Source organism: Xenopus tropicalis, chromosome 1 (assembly GCF_000004195.4).
Source record: "Xenopus tropicalis strain Nigerian chromosome 1, UCB_Xtro_10.0, whole genome shotgun sequence".
Lineage (NCBI taxonomy): Eukaryota > Metazoa > Chordata > Amphibia > Anura > Pipidae > Xenopus > Xenopus tropicalis.
In genome coordinates this window covers 217,332,098-217,352,332 of record NC_030677.2, presented here as the reverse complement: position 1 = coordinate 217,352,332, position 20,235 = coordinate 217,332,098, and the positions used below count along the sequence as shown (strand labels likewise).

At 46.4% G+C, this 20,235-nt stretch overlaps 1 pseudogene; it reads right to left on the bottom strand.

The window, feature by feature from the left end:
• Window positions 1–9,969: 9,969 nt before the first annotated feature.
• LOC116412616 lies at window positions 9,970–10,945 on the bottom strand (annotated as a pseudogene).
• Window positions 10,946–20,235: the final 9,290 nt, after the last annotated feature.

Sequence of the window (20,235 nt, the reverse complement as noted above, 5' to 3'; positions counted from 1 at the left end):
GAAAGTGGTAGATATTTTTCCAGTCCCCTACACTGGGATTTTTAATTCACTACTAACTGAGTAAAGTTTGGTTGAGCAGTGTTGCACAGCAGGGTTTAGTGTCTCTTGTAGGTTTGGATCTCACCTTCACATCTGCTGCATGCTCTGAGCAGGTCTTCTAAAGCTCAGCCGCACCCATTTGAGTGAGGCCCACAATTCCTTCTGGCTGCTTCCCTCTGCCATGGGTTTGGAAAGGGGCACCCCCCCCAACGTAGGTGCAACCACCACTTCCTGAACTTGCACTGACTCTGTGATGTAATTAATCATGGGGCTTCACTCTGGCACTGCTTTCTTTGCCATAACAGTAGTGATGAGCGAATCTGTCCCATTTCGCTTTGCCAGAAAATTCGGGAAATGGCCAAAAATCTGTGATTTTTTTGTCGCCTGTGGCTATTTTTTTGTCACTCGTGTCTATTTTTTTGTCGCCCTCGCTTATTTGACGTGACCGCACCCTTTTTTGACACTACATGCCCATTTTGATGCGACCATGCCCAATTTGACGAGCAACAAAAAAATTTCCACGCGCCAAATTTTTCGTGGTGAATTTTCACAGAAGTTTCGCGAAACAATTTGCCAATGGCGAAATGTGGAAATTCACTGCGAAGACTGAGGGTCTGGAGGTTCCACTGGAAGTGACCCAGGCCCCCTACAGGGTGTCACACAGAGGGGAGTGGGATCCTGCTCAGTCCCCAGAGAGGAGTGTGAGTGTGGGATACGCTCTGGTACTTAGTGTGCCTGGGCCTCTTTACCTCAGCAAATCCATCTACTGTGAGTTCCATTTGTGCCTATAAATGTTTAATTTTCTATATATCTGTATTAAACTCTGGTATTTTGGGAATCATTTCTTCCCAGTAGCTCCAAGCATCACATAAGAGCCATCAGCAAACAGGGAACTGTATATAAGCACCATGATACCCACCCTCACTGTCCTAATAAATAGAGCAGCTCCCTGTCTGTTCCACCAACTGCACTGACCAACTGCAACTGCAGCAATATAGAAGGAGCAATGATCCATTTTGCATCTCTGGCAGCAAGAAGTCATTTGTCTCATCTTCTAAATGGTAATGTTCTTCCTTGTAACTCTATGGGGGGCCCTGCTGTACAGGAGCAGAATCACTGATCTAATCAAGTTTAAAGGCCACTAAAGCTTAAGGTTAAGGTTTAGGCAAAATTAACATTGTATAAAGCATTATTATTACTATTATTATGTATGTGCTGTGCCAAATGTATGTGAATGTGGGAAAATCACAGGCTGAGAATCAGCCCCATGCTGGCATCAACCTCCTTCCTTGTCTGCACCCAGAACCATTGCTCCGGCCCGGGGCAGGTACATATGTGAGGATTCATTTCCACACCAAAATCCACTGTGTGTACCTCAGCCCCGTGTGGCATCAGCCTATATAGTTATACAGATAAAAACATGAACTAGAGTTTTGTACAGTAGGGTATATATGGCTTGTCCTATTGCTATAACCTTATCAAGCGATGGCTTTGGGCTAGGATGTCACTTGTTGCACAAATCCAAGCATGTCTGCAAATCCTTAGGAATATGTTGGTGCTGTATTTACTAATAGTGATAAGCAACTTTTTTTTTGCCGGGCTTTGCTCCATAGACTCCAATGTATTGTGCTCTGGAAAATAAAATGCCAAGAATTGGAAAAAAAAACCCTTGTGAATTCAATGTGCTTTGTGAATTTTTGCCATTTCGCAATTTTATTTGCGCAGTGAAAAGGGGCAGATTTGCCCATTGTTGGTTAATAATGTTTTAAAGAGATGTTTATGAAGCTTCTCATTCACCCAGCCCATGATATACAGTATCTAGTAGAATTAGGTCTAAAACAACTGGACTTTCTGAGTTTTCTTGAAAACATTTCACCCTCATCCGAGTGGCTTCTTCAGTTCAACTGCATGGTAGGGAATTCTACCCATCCACCCTTCCAGTTGTTTTAAACTTAATTCTACTAAATAATGTTTTAGCCTGGAAGGCACTTTCAGAAGATGGCATACGTATAAAGACAAACCAACCAAAATAAAAGACTTTATTTCAGACAACAAAGTAATACCCCTAGCCAAAATCCAAAAGCGGTGGGGAACCCATCCTAGAGATACATGGAACTATCAACAACTACATCACTTCATCCAAACTACCCGAGGTCAGAACTGGGGCAGACCCTTAACAAGCTGGGAAACACTACTTGAACTTCCTAAAACAATAGAAAAACCCATCTCCACGCTATACAAGCTCTTGATAAATAACTCCGAGACCCCTACAAGACACTTCTGCAAAGAATGGGAAAAAGAACTTGAGATAGAAATCCCAGAAATAGCCTGGACTAGAATATTCACTGCAATCCACAAATCATCAAGAGCTGTAAGGGTTAGAGAGATGAACTTTAAACTAGTCACAAGATGGCACTATACCCCCACAAAACTACGCAAAATTTACAAAAATAGTAATGATACCTGCTGGAGATGCGAGGAGGAAATAGGCAACCATACGCACATATGGTATACCTGCCCACAACTGCAATCATACTGGCCGAAAATCTTAGAAACCATATCATCTGTAACCAAAATATCAATAAAAGAAAATGCAATACCAACTATACTATTAAACTTAATCCCCAATAAGAACACGGTTATACCAGACACATTAACACAACAACTATTAAATGCAGCTAGAACCCTAATTCCGAGACACTGGAAAGCTAAAAACCCCCCAACATATCTAGAATGGATCCATTTAGTGGAAGAAATAAGAAAACTGGAAGAGATCACCTTTATGAACCAAAACAAGAGCTCAGACTTTAAAAGGCTATGGGAACCATGGACCACATACATAATATCTCACCACACATAACATACCCGTTGACCAACAACATAGATACACATTCTCATAATTTGAACGACTTTAATTATTGAATTCCATTGTTTAGGAATATCTTATTGTTATCTCCTACATTTGTAAGCTGATTGTAACTGAAGATAAAAACAAAATACTTACCCCTTACCCTTCTTTTTTTCTGTACCCCCTTTTTACTTTTTCATTTACTCTGCAAAAATCAAAATAAAGAATATTTTAAAAAAAAAATAATGTTTTGAAGAGACGGTTGAAGTTGCCTGCAGAGTGGGGGTTCTACTATGCCCCTTCAATATTGGACTCTTCCAAAGTAAATGGACAGAGCAGTACTGCATAGGCAAGTAAAATGGCATTAACCCTTTCACTGCCAGCCGTTTTGGACAAAGCGGAACTTCTACTGCCAGACAGTTTTTGAACATTTTGCACTGTTTCACTTTAGGGGCCTTTCCTTGGGGGGACTTTTAGTTTACCCAGGAAAACTATATATTGTTTTTTTCAGGACAACCTAAGCTTTTAAAATATGGTAGAATATATAATTCCAATTCTGTAACAAGATATAGGCTTCTAAATGTCTAAAAAATGAAAAAAAATCATATTTTCCATAATATAAACACATGCACCAGAAACAAAAATTAGTTTATGCATGAAATTACAACTGATTTGGAAAGTCTTATGTCTCCTGAATGTGCCAATACCAAATATATACAGTTTTATGGAGATTTCTCACTTGTTTAGGTCACAAACTCCCAGCAGTACACTACCAAATTTCCAAAGCACTGCTCCAGAAAGCTGCATACTTTAGATTTCAAGGCCAAAAATTCCACTAACAGAAGGTTTATCCCAGAAAATTTTACATTTTTAGAAAGAAGAGATTCTGGGGAATACAGAATAGGCACAACTGTTTGTCTACTTAAAACTATCAAGTCGCAATGCTTTCCTAAAGTTATTGGTTTTTATCAAAATTTGTGAAATTTTTTTAAAATCGCTTCAAAGCTTCCAGTCTATAGTATCTTAACTCCTAAAGGTCATAAAGTAACCAAATAAAACACCCTAAATATGAACGCCAGGGGTCCCCTGAACAGTTTGATGCCCAATATGTATAGGTTTAGCTAAGTATGTGGCATGTAGGGGCCCCAATGGGAACATACCCCCATATGTACTGTCATTTCAGCTTCTGCAAAATCAACATTTACATCATTATATGTGGGATAAAGCTAGTAAAAAGTACATTCACCCCAGAAAGTCATATATTTTTGGAAAGTACACATTCCCCCGAATCTAAAATGGGTACCCATGTCTTTCTACTCCACAGTACCAAGCCGCAAAGCTTTCCTAAAGTTGGCAATTTTGATAACATTTCCAAGAATCCACTCAAAGCTTCCAGTTTCCAGCATCTTATCTCCCACATAGCATTAGGTACCAAGATAAAACACCCTAAATATGAACACCAGGGGCCCACTGAAGAGTTTAAAGGAGAACTAAACCCTAAAATAGAAAATCATTAGAAATGCTGTATTTTATATACTGAACATAAACATAAACATTCTGAACTTACTGCACAAGCCCAGGGGTTGAGAAGCCTTATTTAAATAATGATTTATGCTTTCAAAGTTGTCCACAGGGGGCCGCCATCTTGTTACTTTGTTATACCATCTTCTATAAGATCTGGCTCCTGCACATGCTCAGTTTGCTCTGGGCTGCTGTTGGGAGGCTAAGCTTAGGGAACGTAGTAAATTATCAAAACAACAGCACAAAGCCAGTGGCTGCATAAATATGCAAAAGAATCCCCCAATGAGAATCCCAGCTGATGTGAGTCAATCCGGCTCCCTGTTCTCTGTTCCTGCAATTGGAGTTGGGAGCAATAAGCACAGTTTCCCAGCACTGAACAAGTCTGTCCCTTTATCCCCATGTCTGATTCCTGTGCCATATAATGACGGGAAAATGGCATCATTATCTCTATATGTAAGATAATATCAAAATGGCTGATATAGTGCTGGGAATCTAATCAGCATTCTCATTGGTCAATGCTTTTGTGTATATATTTTTTCCTTCAACCTACATAGAGAACTAGGTGGAACCTACAAATGATCCCATTGGCACAGAGACACAGGTGCATCATGGGTACAGGTACATATAAACTAGTGCTGCCCTATTATACACAGTTTATTACAGGATATCAATACAAACAAGCTTTAGCTCAGTATTTAGACATAACTTGTTTATAACAGACTCCCAAATATTCCCATATCCCCATCCCCCCAAAATATCAGCTCAGAAGATAATTAGGGGCTTTTTCCAACCAAAACACATTCTGAATTCTATTCTTCTACAAATGACTCTCTCTAATACTCACATTACACTGACCAAAGCAAAGGGCAGATGAGCAGACTGGGGGTGCCGTACAGACTGGGGGTTCCATACACAGCCTGTTTATAATAGTGAGACACAAACTCTGAGCTCAGTGTCAGTCACTTTGCATCCTGGGAAGGAACATAGTGTTTGTGCAGAGGTTCCCCTGTACATGTTGTTCTGCCTATACACCTACTGGCACAGTTTGGCCTCTCCCCGTGTGTAATGCACACACCCCCATGCAACTGCTTCATAAACACTGAGAGTAGTAATTGGTCTGTTGTGTGGTTGGATATAAAAGAAAAAAAGAAAAAAAAAAAAAGCAAGCCCCAGTGCTAAAGCTAGTAATGTTCTGTACTTTAGCCCTGGGGGGGAGTGTAAGGGGCAGATACAGTCACTGTGTTACATACAGAGAAACCTTTCCAATGGGGCAGTTTATTCCCAGAGGGGCTGTTTGTAACAGCAAAGTGACTGGAACTTTTGTCACAGCTTCTGCCTCTGTTTCCAACCTCTGTAACTTATATTTGTTACACAGCTCAGTATTTGGGATCATTACAAGGGGGAAAGTCACCCAATAAGGATTCAGCTAAAGTCTCACCCCAAGCTCAAAAGGCCTTTAGTTTTTAAGAGAGCAGCCAGACAGGACTGTGATTGGTTGGCTAGTATGCATGTTTAATAGTGACCAGACCAAGCAGGCAGGGGAAAGAAAAATATTGTGAGTCGATCCCTAAGCTCAGGTCACTGACATCAGTCAAGAGCAAACTGAGCATGTGCAGTAGTTGGGCAAGGCAAAAGATGGAGAGCTACTGTGGGCATCTTCAGGGGCATGAATCTTTATTTCTATATAGCTTTGGGGATTTTGGGCTGGTACAAGGGCCCAAAACACATAGCTAAACATTTCTAGTCATATTCTTTTTTAGGCTTTAGTTGTCCTTTAAGGTGGTGTTACCCACCGATGCCCAAAGGCCGAGGAGAGGTGTCCTTCAGCACCCAATGACACAGTCCTACACTTGGTCTGAGCCAACAGGCCGAAAAGCGATCACTGGCTAGCAATCCGCGGCGCCCTCTACTTTCTGCTGCCTCTGCATTAGCATAGGGAGAGCGGAGGGCCACAGAGGGCCAGCCAATTTAGCTAGCCTTGGCGGCTAGCAATCCGCGGCGCCCTCTACTTTCTGCTGCCTCTGCATTAGCATAGGGAGAGCGGAGGGCCACAGAGGGCCAGCCAATTTAGCTAGCTTTGGCGGCTAGCAATCCGCGGTGCACTCTACTTTCTGCTGCCTCTGCATTAGCATAGGGAGAGCGGAGGGCCGGCCAGTTTAGCTAGCCTTGGCGGCTAGCAATCCGCACCACCCTCTACTTTCTGCTGCCTCTGCATTAGCATAGGGAGAGCCGGCCAGTTTAGCTAGCCTTAGCGGCTAGCAATCCGCGGTGCACTCTACTTTCTGCTGCCTCTGCATTAGCATAGGGAGAGCGGAGGGCCGCAGAGGGCCAGCCAGTTTAGCTAGCCTTGGCAGCTAGCAATCCGCAGCGCCCTCTACTTTCTGCTGCCTCTGCATTAGCATAGGGAGAGCGGAGGGCCGGCCAGTTTAGCTAGCCTTGGCGGCTAGCAATGCGTGGCGCCCTCTACTTTCTGCTGCCTCTGCATTAGCATAGGGAGAGCGGAGGGCCAGCCAGTTTAGCTCGCCTTGGCAGCTAACAATCCGCGGCACCCTCTAATTTCTGCTGCCTCTGCATTAGCATAGGGAGAGCGGAGGGCCACAGAGGGCCAGCCAATTTAGCTAGCTTTGGCGGCTAGCAATCCGCGGCGCACTCTACTTTCTGCTGCCTCTGCATTAGCATAGGGAGAGCGGAGGGCCGGCCAGTTTAGCTAGCCTTGGCGGCTAGCAATCCGCACCACCCTCTACTTTCTGCTGCCTCTGCATTAGCATAGGGAGAGCCGGCCAGTTTGGCTAGCCTTAGCGGCTAGCAATCCGCGGTGCACTCTACTTTCTGCTGCCTCTGCATTAGCATAGGGAGAGCGGAGGGCCGCAGAGGGCCAGCCAGTTTAGCTAGCCTTGGCAGCTAGCAATCCGCGGCGCCCTCTACTTTCTGCTGCCTCTGCATTAGCATAGGGAGAGCGGAGGGCCAGCCAGTTTAGCTAGCCTTGGCAGCTAGCAATCCGCGGCACCCTCTAATTTCTGCTGCCTCTGCATTAGCATAGGGAGAGCGGAGGGCCAGCCAGTTTAGCTAGCCTTGGCAGCTAGCAATCCGTGGCGCCCTCTACTTTCTGCTGCCTCTGCATTAGCATAGGGAGGGTTTTAACTCAGTAATAAAGCAACTTCGTAGGAAAACCCACTGATTACTTTACAACATCACAGAAAAACCAATTTTTAAATTTTATTAAATTTTTTGTTATTTTTAAATTTTAAAATTACTTTAAATTCCTAATATGACCCAGTACCATTTCCCTTATTTCATTTTGAGTCAGTCCTTTCATTTGTCCTTTAATTCTATCAAAATCCTCTTCATCCGACCATTCTTCAAAAAACTCTCGAACTTCTCTGTCTGGCTTGTCCTTGTAATACTGATACAACTTTTCACCTTTAGAAAGAGACTTAGAAAGAGACTTAGAAACAGATTTACTAGATTTAGCAGGCGTACTTACTCTACTGCTTCCAGAACTTCCATCTTCCTTTGTCTTTTCCTCTTTCTTTGTACGCTTCACAGTAGGGCCCTCCTGTGAAACTTGTCTTAGCTCCGACTCCTCTCCAGAGGTCACTGATTCTACAATAGTTAACTTACCAGCAGGTTTTACAATCTTTTCAGGTTTATCTTTCCTCTGCGGACACTTTGAATATAAATGCCCTTCCTGTAGGCAAAAATGACATTTTCTCGGAAGAGAACAGTTCACAACCTCATGGCCTTTCTTACCACAATTTGGACACAGAACACAACCGTCTGTAACATGACCGTACTGCCGACACCGTTTGTAGAAATCTGGCATCCCACTGAAAAAGCAATCGATATTTACCGTACCCAGCCGGAATCTTGCAGGGGGATAAGTACCCTTTTTCTCAAAGACTGCTTTAAAACGGTACTTGGAAGTCCAAATGCCCAACTCATTCAAAATTTTACCTGCAAAAGAAAGCTTTTTACAGTACCTGCCAATGACCGCTTCAATCTCTTTTAGCAGCACGAACGGTGAATAAGATTTCACCACCAAGAAGACTTCTTCTTCAGCAAAATATGGGAAAAGTTCAAATCCTTCCAATCTCGGATCAGCCAAGTTTCCCACCAGGATACTCATAAAGCTCCGAAAGACTCCCTCTCCATCGAAGGTAACATCATACACTCCTCTCGTCGGGTAGTCTTGAATAGCGAGAATTTCCCTCCTGGAGACTCTGCCGAATTCCTCTAGAACCTTCTGCACCACATACTTCAGATTCTGCTCGGCGTTCGAAGGATCCACAGCAACGATTCTGATCGAATTCCTGACTCTCATGAAGACTGGAACCGAATCCTCACTCGTAGCCATCTTAGGAATGCTCGCAGTTTCCCCCACGGGTTAGGGTTCTCACTGCAGCAAGGGGTGATCGCTCCTCATTGCCCAGGGTAGAAAGCCCCCCAAAAGCAGCATGTAGCTTAAGGCTGATAGCCGATGCTAAAAGGCCAAGGGGCGATGTCCCTGGGCACCTCTGACTCAGTCCTACACTTGGTCTGAGCCAAAAGGCCGAGAAGCGATCGCATAGGGAGAGCGTAGGGCCGCAGAGGGCTGGCCAGTTTAGCTAGCCTTGGCGGCTAGCAATTCGCGGCGCCCTCTACTTTCTGCTGCCTCTGCATTAGCATTAGCATTAGCATAGGGAGAGCGGAGGGCCGGCCAGTTTAGCTAGCCTTGCCAGCTAGCAGTCCGCGGCGCCCTCTACTTTCTGCTGCCTCTGCATTAGCATAGAGAGAGCAGAGGGCCGGCCAGTTTAGCTAGCCTTAGCGGCTAACAATCCGCAGCGCCCTCTACTTTCTGCTGCCTCTGCGGGAGAGCATAGGGAGAGCATAGGGAGAGCATAGGGAGAGCATAGGGAGAGCATAGGGAGAGCATAGGGAGAGCATAGGGAGAGCATAGGGAGAGCATAGGGAGAGCATAGGGAGAGCATAGGGAGAGCATAGGGAGAGCATAGGGAGAGCAGAGCATAGGGCCGGCCAGTTTAGCTAGCCTTAGCGGCTAACAATCCGCGGCGCCCTGTACTTTCTGCTGCCTCTGCATTAGCATAGGGAGAGCGGAGGGCCGGCCAGTTTAGCTAGCCTTGGTGGCTAGCATTCCGCAGCGCCCTCTACTTTCTGCTGCCTCTGCATTAACATAGGGAGAGCCGCAGAGGGCTGGCCAGTTTAGCTAGCCTTGGCGGCTAGCAATCCGCGGCGCCCTGTACTTTCTGCTGCCTCTGCATTAGCATAGGGAGAGCGGAGGGCCGCAGAGAGCCAGCCAGTTTGGCTAGTCTTAGCGGCTAGCAATCCGCGGCGCCCTCTACTTTCTGCTGCCTCTGCATTAGCATAGGGAGACTGTTACTCAGTAATAAAGTAATACAGTAGGAAACCCACTAATTACTTCACAACATCACTGTAAACCAATTTTATTTTATTTAAAATTACTTAAGTTTCCTAATGTGACTCAAAACCGCAGCTCTAACGTCTTTCTTTTCAGGGGTCTTGCTAATACACTCATGTATACCTTGAAATTCTTCTTCGTCTGATCATGCCTCTAAAATCTCTGCAATTTCTTTATTCGATTTCTCCTTATATGACTCAAAAAGTTTTTCACCTCTGGAAAAAGATTCAACAACAGTGTCAACAGATTCAGAAGAGGCACTTACTTCAGTATCCTCAGGTTCTTTCTTCCTCTTCTTCTCCTTTGGCTTTACACGCTTCACAGTCGGGCCCTCTTGTGAAGCTTGACCAATATTTTCCTCACCCGAAGACATAGGAACTGGCTCAACCGGCAAAGATAACTTACCAGCAACCTTCGCGACTTTTTCAGACTTGACCTTCCTCTTAGGACAAGTTGCATATAAATGTCCCTCTTGAAGACAAAAATTACATTTACAATTCAAAATCGCATGACTTCCTTACCACAATTTTGGCACAAATTGCAACCTTCCATCACATGTCCGTACTGTCGGCATCTTTTGCAAAATTCTGGCATACCGTTAAAATAACAGTCGATATTAACCGTGCCCAACCGAAATCTTGCAGGTGGATACATACTTTCTGAAAGACTGCCTTAAAGCGGTATTTCGATGTCCAAATACCCAGCTCATTAAGGATTTTACCTACAAAAGACAACTTTTTGCAGTACCTACCAATCACCACTTCTATTTCTTTCAGTGGTACAAAAGGTGAATATGACTTCACCACAAGAAAGACCTCCTCCTCTGCGAAGTGCGGAAAAATCTTAAACCCTTTCAGCCTAGGGTCCTCCGGATTTTCCTCCAAGATACTCAGGAAGCTCTTGTAGACTCCCTCGCCATCGAAAGTGACGTCGAACACTCCACGCTTGGGGTAGTCCTGTATCGCTAGAATCTCCCTCCTGGAAACTCTGCCAAATTCCTCCAGAATCCTCTGCACGATATACGCCAGGTTCTGCTCCAAATTCGAAGGCACATCCGCGACGATCCTGACCGAATTCCTGACCCTGATGAAGACAGGAACTGAGTCATCTCTTGCTGCCATCTTGGAAATGCTCCCAGCTTCCCCTCAGAATAGGGTTACCACTGTAGCAAGGGGTGATCGCCCCTCGTTGCCCGGAATAGAAAGCCCCCCAATAACAGCATGTGGCTTAAAGGACAACTAAAGCCTAAAAAAGAATATGTCTAGAAATGTTTAGCTATGTGTTTTGGGCCCCTGTACCAGCCCAAAGCCCCCAAAGCTATATAGAAATAAAGATTCATGCCCCTGAAGATGCCCACAGTAGCTCTCCATCTTTTGCCTTGCCCAACTACTGCACATGCTCAGTCTGCTCTTGGCTGATGTCAGTGACCTGAGCTTAGGGATCGACTCACAATATTTTTCTTTCCCCTGCCTACTTGGTCTGGTCACTATTAAACATGCATACTAGCCAACCAATCACAGTCCTGTCTGGCTGCTCTCTTAAAAACTAAAGGCACTTTGAGCTTGGGGTGAGACTTTAGCTGACTCCTTAGTGGGGCTTCTCTTTCCCCCTTGTAATGATCCCAAATACTGAGCTGTGTAACAAATATAAGTTGCAGAGGTTGGAAACAGAGGCAGAAGCTGTGACAAAAGTTTCAGTCACTTTGCTGTTACAAACAGTCCCTCTGGGAATAAACTTTCCCATTGTAAAGGCTTCTCTGTATGTAACACAGTGACTGTATCTGCCCCTTACACTCCCCCCCCAGGGCTAAGGTACAGAATATTACTCACTTTAGTGCCCATCAGCCCAATAACTTCTCTGTATGTAACACAGTGAGTGTATCTGCCCCTTACACTCCCCCCCCCAGGGCTAAGGTACAGAATATTATTCACTTTAGTGCCCATCAGCCCAATAACTTCTCTGTATGTAACACAGTGACTGTATCTGCCCCTTACACTCCCCCCCCAGGGCTAAGGTACAGAATATTACTCACTTTAGTGCCCATCAGCCCAATAACTTCTCTGTATGTAACACAGTGAGTGTATCTGCCCCTTACACTCCCCCCCCCCAGGGCTAAGGTACAGAATATTATTCACTTTAGTGCCCATCAGCCCAATAACTTCTCTGTATGTAACACAGTGACTGTATCTGCCCCTTACACTCCCCCCCAGGGCTAAGGTACAGAATATTATTCACTTTGGTGCCCAACAGACCAATAACTTCTCTCAAAGTGTTTATGAAGCAGTTGCATGGGGGGGTGTGTGCATTACACACGGGGAGAGGCCAAACTGTGCCAGTAGGTGTATAGGCAGAACAACATGTACAGGGGAACCTCTGCACAAACACTGTGTTCCTTCCCAGGCATGCTGATTTGCATATGCAAAGTGACTGACACTGAGCTCAGAGTTTGTGTCTCACTATTATAAACAGGCTGTGTATGGAACCCCCAGTCTGTGTATGGCACCCCCAGTCTGCATGGAGCCCCCAGTCTGCATGGAACCCCCGGTCTGCTCAGCAACCCTTTGTTTTGGTCAGTGAGTATAAGAGAAAGTCATTTGTAGAAGGAGAGAATTCAGAATGTGTTTATATTAGAAAAAGCCCCAATTATCTCCTGAGCTGATATTTTGGGGGATGGGGATATGGGAATATTTGGGAGTCTGTTATAAACAAGTTATGTCTAAATACTGAGCTAAAGCTTGTTTGTATTGATATCCTGTAATACAATGTGTATAATAGGGCAGCACTAGTTTATATGTACCTGTACCCATGATGCACCTGTGTCTCTGTGCCAATGGGGTCATTTGTAGGTTCCACCTAGTTCTCTATGGAGGAAAAAATATATACACAAAAGCACTGACCAATGAGAATGCTGATTAGATTCCCAGCACTATATCAGCCATTTTGATATTATCTTACATATAGAGATAATGATGGCATTTTCCCCTCATTATATGGCACAGGAATCAGACATGGGGATAAAGGGACAGACTTGTTCAGTGCTGGGAAACTGTGCTTATTGCTCCCAACTCCAATTGCAGGAACAGAGAACAGGGAGCCGGATTTACTCACATCAGCTGGGATTCTCATTGGGGGATTCTTTTGCATATTTATGCAGCTACTGGCTTTGTGCTGTTGTTTTGATAATTTACTACATTCCCTAAGCTCCGCCTCCCAACAGCAGCCCAGAGCAAACTGAGCATGTGCAGGAGCCAGATCTTATAGAAGATGGTCTAACAAAGTAACAAGATGGCGGCCCCCTGTGGACAACTTTAAAAGCATAAATCATTATTTTAATTAGGCTTCTCAATCCCTGGGCTTGTGCAGTAAGTTCATAATGTTTATGTTTATGTTCAGTGTATAAAATACAGCATTTCTAATGATTTTCTATTTTAGGCTTTAGTTCTCCTTTAAGACCGAGGTCGATGCCACAAGGCCAAGGGGCAATGTCTCCGGGCACCTCTGACTCAGTCCTACACTTGGTCTTAGCCAAAAGGCCGAGAAGCGATCGCATAGGGAGAGCGGAGGGCCGCAGAGGGCAAGCCAGTTTAGCGGCTAGCAATCCGTGGCACCCTCTACTCTCTACTTTCTGCTGCCTCTGCATTAGCATAGGGAGAGCGGAGGGCCGGCCAGTTTAGCTAGCCTTGGCGGCTAGCAATCCGCGGCGCCCTCTACTTTCTGCTGCCTCTGCATGAGCATAGGGAGAGCATAGGGAGAGCATAGGGAGAGCATAGGGAGAGCATAGGGAGAGCATAGGGAGAGCATAGGGAGAGCATAGGGAGAGCATAGGGAGAGCATAGGGAGAGCATAGGGAGAGCATAGGGAGAGCATAGGGAGAGCATAGGGAGAGCATAGGGAGAGCATAGGGAGAGCATAGGGAGAGCATAGGGAGAGCATAGGGAGAGCATAGGGAGAGCCAGTTTAGCTAGCCTTGGCAGCTAGCAATCCACGGCACCCTCTACTTTCTGCTGCCTCTGCATTAGCATAGGGAGAGCGGAGGGCCGGCCAGTTTAGCTAGCCTTGGCGGCTAGCAATCCACGGCGCCCTCTACTTTCTGCTGCCTCGGCATTAGCATAGGGAGAGCAGAGGGCCGCAGAGGCGGGCCAGTTTAGCTAGCCTTAGCTGCTAGCAGTCCGCGGCCCCCTCTACTTTCTGCTGCCTCTGCATTAGCATAGAGAGAGCAGAGGGCCGGCCAGTTTAGCTAGCCTTCGCGGCTAGCATTCCGCAGTGCCCTCTACTTTCTGCTGCCTCTGCATTAGCATAGGGAGAGCGGAGGGCCGAAGAGGACCGGCCAGTTTAGCCAGCCTTGGCGGCTAGCAATCCGCGGCGCTCTCTACTTTCTGCTGCCTCTGCATTAGCATAGGGAGAGCGGAGGGCCGGCCAGTTTAGCTAGCCTTGGCGGCTAGCAATCCATGGCGCCCTCTACTTTCTGCTGCCAGAGGGAGAGCAGAGGGAGAGCAGAGGGAGAGCAGAGGGAGAGCAGAGGGAGAGCAGAGGGAGAGCAGAGGGAGAGCAGAGGGAGAGCAGAGGGAGAGCAGAGGGAGAGCAGAGGGAGAGCAGAGGGAGAGCAGAGGGAGGCAGGGAGAGCAGGAGAGCAGAGGAGAGCAGAGGGAGAGCAGAGGGAGGAGCAGAGGGAGAGCAGAGGGAGAGCAGAGGGAGAGCAGAGGGAGAGCAGAGGGAGAGCAGAGGGAGGGCAAGTTTAGCTAGCCTTGGCGGCTAGCAATCCGCAGCGCCCTCTACTTTCTGCTGCCTCTGCATTAGCATAGGGAGAGCGGGCCGCAGAAGGCCGGCCAGTTTAGCTAGCCTTGGCGGCTAGCAATCCACGGCGCCCTCTACTTTCTGCTGCCTCTGCATTAGCATAGGGAGAGCGGGCCGCAGAGGGCCGGCCAGTTTAGCTAGCCTTGGCGGCTAGCAATCCACGGCGCCCTCTACTTTCTGCTGCCTCTGCATTAGCATAGGGAGAGCGGGCCGCAGAGGGCTAGCCATCCACGGTGCCCTCTACTTTCTGCTGCCTCTGCATTAGCATAGGGAGAGGGGGCCGCAGAGGGCCGGCCAGTTTAGCTAGCCTTGGCGGCTAGCAATCCGCGGCGCCCTCTACTTTCTGCTGCCTCTGCATTAGCATAGGGAGAGCGGGCCGGCCAGTTTAGCTAGCCTTGGCGGCTAGCAATCCGCGGCGCCCTTTACTTTCTGCTGCCTCTGCATTAGCATAGGGAGAGCGGGCCGCAGAGGGCCAGCCAGTTTAGCTAGCAATCCACGGCGCCCTCTACTTTCTGCTGCCTCTGCATTAGCATAGGGAGAGCGGGCCGCAGAGGGCCGGCCAGTTTAGCTAGCCTTGGCGGCTAGCAATCCACGGCACCCTCTACTTTCTGCTGCCTCTGCATTAGCATAGGGAGAGCGGGCCGGCCAGTTTAGCTAGCCTTGGCGGCTAGCAATCCGCGGCGCCCTCTACTTTCTGCTGCCTCTGCATTAGCATAGGGAGAGCGGGCCGCAGAGGGCCGGCCAGTTTAGCTAGCCTTGGCGGCTAGCAATCCGCGGCGCCCTCTACTTTCTGCTGCCTCTGCATTAGCATAGGGAGAGCGAGCCGCAGAGGGCCGCAGAGGGCCGCAGAGGGCCGCAGAGGGCCGCAGAGGGCCGCAGAGGGCCGCAGAGGGCCGCAGAGGGCCGCAGAGGGCCGCAGAGGGCCGCAGTGGGCCGGCCAGTTTAGCTAGCCTTGGCGGCTAGCAATCCACGGCGCCCTCTACTTTCTGCTGCCTCTGCATTAGCATAGGGCATTTTGAAAAAACTTTATTAAGTTCAAAATTTCTCATACAGGAAAATCAGCATTAAGTTCTTGGGTGTAGGGGCTTGCCCTAGCCATTGCATGAAGGTTCCCATTGACCCTTGCACCTAAGTGTCTTTTGGCCTTGGGGTCGTGGGTGAAATGGCTTGCCTTATCCATTGCGTGAAGGTTCCCATTGACCCTTGCACCTAAGTGCCTTTTGGCCTTGGGGTCTTGGGTGTAGGGGCTTGCCCTATCCATTGCGTGAAGGTTCCCATTGACCCTTGCACCTAAGTGCCTTTTGGCCTTGGGGTCTTGGGTGTAGGGGCTTGCCCTATCCATTGCGTGAAGGTTCCCATTGACCCTTGCACCTAAGTGCCTTTTGGTCTTGGGTGTAGGGGCTTGCCCTATCCATTGCGTGAAGGTTCCCATTGACCCTTGCACCTAAGTGCCTTTTGGCCTTGGGGTCTTGGGTGTAGGGGCTTGCCCTATCCATTGCGTGAAGGTTCCCATTGACCCTTGCACCTAAGTGCCTTTTGGCCTTGGGGTTGTGGGTGTAGGGGCTTGCCCTAGCCATTGCGTGAAGGTTCCCATTGACCCTTGCACCTAAGTGCCTTTTGGCCTTGGGGTTGTGGGTGTAGGGGCTTGCCCTAGCCATTGCGTGAAGAAAGAAAGAAAGAAAGAAAAAGAAAGAAAGTTTTGTGTATAGAGTTGCTGGGGTCTTTAACTCATTCCATAAGGGGCAGGTTGTAGTACAAGGAATACGGATTTATCTATCTGGGGGGCGCTATATTGGGGTTCCTTATAATGAGATAAGGGGCAGTTTAATGGCTCTCTATTTTATATAAACTAAGGTGAACAAGTGCACTTGCCCCAGAGGCAAAAGAACCTCCTACAGATCCAGCCAGTTTATCATTTCACTCATTTCATTATTGATATAAATATATTGCCGAGTGGGGGGAGATCATGGGGCTCAGTACGCCTGCAGGACTCACCATTATGCAACAGAACAGAGAAAGGTAAGGAAATTGAGCTTTTAGGTAATGTAATAATGAAACAAATATTTTTATATCTAGAAGTTATGTCATGTAGGATTCAGCTTTTGAATTTGGCCAAACTGAAGTCTCAAAGGGAAACTAAACCCTGCGGCACAGCGCGGCTCAACCAAACGTTACTCAGCTGTTGCTGGACTACAAATCCCAGAATAATGTAACATATAATGAAGGGTGAGGCATGCTGGGAGCTGTAGTCCAGCAACATCAGGGCTGTATTCTTAAAGCAATATTGCCCAATAAAACTGCATTAAAATGCAAGAAATCCCCCAATGAGAATCCCAGCTGATGTGAGTAAATCCGGCTCCCTGTTCTCTGTTCCTGCAATTGGAGTTGGGAGCAATAAGCACAGTTTCCCAGCACTGAACAAGTCTGTCCCTTTATCCCCATGTCTGATTCCTGTGCCATATAATGACGGGAATCATTATCTCTATATGTAAGGTACCAGCAATTGTACCATAACCACACCAGTCCATTAATGGGATACATCTTAGGAGTGAATCATATTATATTTCTCTTTTTTGAGACTTAGTATAAGTGTCATAGAGTCTCCCCTCAGACATGAGATTATTTATTGATTTTATGTATAACTGCTTAATATTTTAATCTTATGTTTGTATATGCATTTCAATTAGGGTTGAGTTGGTAACCTGGAGGTTAATGTATACCATGGGGGTGGGTCTCACTTGGGTATTTAAGGTACTGGTGGGGGTGTGTATACCTGTTATAGAGTCTGAGGAAGTGGCAGCAGGCCACGAAATGCGTTAAGCTCATGGTGTGGTTTTTTGCAACATGTTTTTAATGGAGATATGAAATAAAGAATACGTTTTCATCGAGAAGTGGTCCTGGCGTGCTCCATCCACCAACACTATATTTTCCGTACCAGCAAGGGGCCTGACACAGTGCTGGGAATCAGCATCCTCATTGGCCATCTTTAATTAAGTAGTAGATTTCTCATTGGTGAATTGGTTTCCATGTGTAATTATGTTTTTTATCAACTTCTATAGAGAACTAGGGGGCGCTGTGGGGCAGCTTTAGTGCTGGGATTTGTGTCCATTTACCTACAAAATTATCCTAATTGTACGTGACAGTATTCGTAGCGCAGTGCTAGCATTAGTAAGTACACTCTCAATTTTATTCTTTTAATCGTTTATCACCGATAACCAAATATATTTTATTTTGCATTTGTTTTGTTATTGTTACAGATAATGAGAACTGCATCAGATCCCCAGACATGGAATGGCCCAATGAGAGAAAAAAATCAGTGTATTGCAAGAACAGAACAATTTCTCTTGTGCACTAATGATGGGATTTCTGTGTTTTTTTCATCAATTTCAGATCTGTCTTTTCTTACAACTCTACTTATATTAGGCGCCTTCATTACATACCGGGACTCCCCCATAGTGAGAGCCAACAACCGGAGCCTGAGCTTCCTCCTCCTTGTCTCCATCAAGCTGAGCTTCCTCAGTGTGTTTCTGTTCCTCGGTCGCCCTGTGGATATAACCTGCATGCTGCGCATCATCACTTTTGGAATCACCTTCTCCATAGCTGTCTCTTCTCTCCTGGCCAAGACTATCATGGTTTGTGTTGCTTTCAAAGCCACCAAGCCAGGGAGCTCATGGAGAAAATGGCTGGGAGTCAAACTGTCCAATTCTGTAGTCTTGTTCTGCTCATCCATTCAAATAATCATCTGCATGACTTGGTTGGCCATTTCTCCTCCCTTTCAGGAACTGGACGTTCACACTTCCCCTGGAACCATCATCATTCAGTGCAATGAGGGCTCAGCTATTGGCTTTTACTCAATTATTGGGTATATGGGGCTTCTGGCAGCTGTTAGTTTTGTTTTAGCATTTTTAGCTCGGAGCTTACCGGACAGTTTTAATGAGGCCAAGTACATCACTTTCAGCACCTCAAGCATGGGCCTTTTAGCCTGTATATATATATTAGCTTTAGCACCGGGGTTTTTTTTTTTTGTTTTTTTTTCTTTTCTTTTCTTTTCTTTTCTTTTATATACAACCACACAACAGACCAATAACTTCTCCCAAAGTGTTTATGAAGCAGTTGCATGGGGGTGTGTGTGCATTACACACGGGGAGAGGCCAAACTGTGCCAGTAGGTGTATAGGCAGAACAACATGTACAGGGGAACCTCTGCACAAACACTATGTTCCTTCCCAGGATGCAAAGTGACTGACACTGAGCTCAGAGTTTGTGTCTCACTATTATAAACAGGCTGTGTATGGCACCCCCCAGTCTGTGTATGGAACCCCCAGTCTGCTCAGCAAACTCTTGTTTTGTTTGTGTTGTAACTCTTGCATAATAGAAATGAAGGAGACTGTGTCTGTAAGTTAAATTTTACATTTTCCGGGGAAGCCTGTATGTGGGGCAGGAGTTGGGTTGGGATGTTTTAGAAAAGACATAATAATGGCAGAATTTGAGCTTCAGGTAAAAGACATTTTCTGCCGGCAGGATTATGTATTGCTTAGATCGTATGATGTGATTATATAATGTATCTATGTGTGGGGATATTTTTGAAAGATTTAACATGAAACATGGCTCCTTTAGAGGTTTTGATGTGCTCCCGCTATACCTTATGGAGGAAAAACCCCTTATTCTGCACATGCTTAATATTACGGATTAGGACCTGATTCTGTTCTTTTCGAAAAAGTACTGCAGTAAAATTAAAGGAGGTATAAGGCAAACCAACTGCTTTAAAATATTTAATGGAAAGCTGAAATTTTGGGTGAAGCTCAGGCCTGACCTTGATGGCATTGGAGGGGTTAAACACCCTCCGGCAAATGTTTCTATTTCTGGGAACAGGGTTTTGTGTATTACCCTGGTACCCAAGTACTGTAGGCAATGCTTTACTTATGGCCATATCCATGATGCCTGCCCTAAGGGTAAGTGCTGGGGCAATTGTGCTAATGTGGGCCATGAAGCTGGCGCTTGCATGCAGCCAAGGCGGTGTGATATATGGGGAAGCCAGGAGCATCCGGCTAGAAACTGCCCCAGAGTTTGAGCAGCTGGGGTGCCCTATGCAGGGATTGTGAGAAGGGCTGAACCCCCTGAGGCTGAAGGGGTGAGGGGAATCTGGGGGTGGGCTGTCTCTTAGGGACAATTCTGAAAATGTTGTTGCTGAAACTGAATTATTCCCTGTGATTGAGCCAATAGCTGAGGGGGCTACACTGGAGAGTGTGGGGGAGGGGCATACAGTGGAAGGGGGTGGGGCCCATGATGGGAGCCAAACTGCAGGTGTATTGGAGGAATTCTTGATTGGAAGTGCTGTGAGTCCACTTTCTGATGGAAATATCCCTGAAGGTATGGGCTCCGATACTCATGTGCCCAAGGCTTTCGCCAATGAACAGCATGTGTGGGCAGATCCACCTTTGCTGAAGCTAGGGTGAGACCCACCAAGTCTTGGCCTAGGGTCAAGCCCAGAGGACAATGACACCTATCCAGGGTGCACAAATCTTGCCTTGGTAAGGCTCCAGCTGGCAGCTGGAAGGAATAAAAGAAAATTACCTCCCACCCGCCTAATGGCTGGGGCAAAGGAAGTGAAGCTGATT